The 1,636-nt window shown below is 38.1% G+C and overlaps 1 protein-coding gene across 2 annotated transcripts in view; it reads left to right on the top strand.

The window, feature by feature from the left end:
- The window catches only part of LOC108755874 (dorsal-ventral patterning protein Sog), a 35,756-nt gene that overhangs the window by 20,123 nt on the left and 13,997 nt on the right, over window positions 1–1,636 (top strand). The window lies entirely within an intron of this gene.

Below are 1,636 nucleotides of genomic sequence, written 5' to 3'. Positions count from 1 at the left end.
TTTTTTTTTTTATTAAAAAAAAAAAAAAAAAAAAAAAAATACATAACTCGTTACAGCCCGTATTAAAATGTGTCGTATGTCACGCGTGTAGCGTTCGGCGTATACATAGTGTTTAGTAAACAATCAGTACCACGCCAGCATTTATTAACATACATGAATAAAGAGCGACGCGTACTTCTCTCTCTCTCTCTCTCTCTCTCTCTCTGGCCTTTGCCTTCGAATTTATTGTCAAGAAACATGCTATAATCACGTCCTAGGTACTTATTACGACTTTACGTTCACGACGTCGTAATTTTTTTTTCTCCTATTTAAAATTCAAGTCACACATCGATGTTTACCGAGTCATGGTATGTTCGAGTCTTATATTAGGTTAAGTAAAAAGTCATCGCGTTTTTTTAAAAGACATCTATCAGTAAAAACCGCAATTATTTTCTTATCAACAATATAAATATATCTTGATAGAATAAAGTTTCAGCTTTAAAAATCTCTTTTTTAAATTATACGATACGACAATTTTTAATGGAGTTATGAGCAATTAAAGTCAAAATAATTCTTTTATTTAATCCGCGATAACTCAGTAATCAAAAGTCGTAGGAATATAAAAAAAAAAACGATTTTGTAGGGAAAGTATCAAGCTTTCACGATAGGTAATCGAAAATTTTCTCAAATTCGTTTTGGACACGTTACAAATCCACAAAGTGAGAAGAAAATTTTTCGTCTTTTTCAGCTCGTAGTTTTTGATATGTAAAAATTATCAAACTCATATAAACGTAAAAAATGTGATAAGCTTTTAAAAGTAGAGATTTCAAGCTTTAAAACCCTTTTTTTAAATTTGAATTTCATTCATTATTGACGAAGATATTGTATATACAACTTTGAGCTAAAAAATACGCGATGACTTTTTACTTAACCTAATATAAAATGGAGAGAGAGGCGCGCGCACATTCTTGCGATTATGGTGCCGGGTGCCCCCGGTTTGCTGTTGCGCCCGGCGTATAATTTAACTTACTCTTGGGCCTATAAGTGGGCCCGTGCTATTGACACGAAGGTTGACGTATCAAATGTCGAGACGCCGAATCCGAAACGTCACTCGGCGAGCGAGGTATAGGTTCGAGCGATTCGACGGCGGTTGGCTCGCCGACGTGCGTCACGAAATACGCACGGGTACTTACATATTTATTGCGAGATCGCGCAATAATCGTCATTTATATTCCGATTGTACGCATACCTTCTCTTCCCCCTCCTCTTCTCCCCCCCCCCTCCGTGACAACGCGACGAATCTCGACGCGTAACACCGAATTCTTACGTGCAATAAACAATGAAACGCTGTTGCTCATCCTGTGATGTAATCATATTAATATTCGTGTTGGGCGGGCGTTACATCGCCGTTTACACGGCGAGAAAACATTTGTTACGCGCATTACGATCGCACGCTAAGCACGACTGTAGCGTTTCTTGCGCTGTGCACTTGTAGGGGAGACCGGGGTCAGTTGACTATAGGGGTAAGTAGAATAATCGAGGCTGCATTAAAAACAAAACACGCGAGACACGCAGCAGCAACTGCCGCGCTCAATCTGTAACATTTTTGTTGTGAAAACATCTATGATAGAAGTTATGCCAGAATTTTTAAAAATCA

This window comes from Trachymyrmex septentrionalis, unplaced genomic scaffold (assembly GCF_001594115.1).
Source record: "Trachymyrmex septentrionalis isolate Tsep2-gDNA-1 unplaced genomic scaffold, Tsep1.0 scaffold9, whole genome shotgun sequence".
In the NCBI taxonomy this organism is placed as follows: Eukaryota; Metazoa; Arthropoda; class Insecta; order Hymenoptera; family Formicidae; genus Trachymyrmex; species Trachymyrmex septentrionalis.
This window is presented reverse-complemented; position numbering and strand designations above follow the sequence as displayed.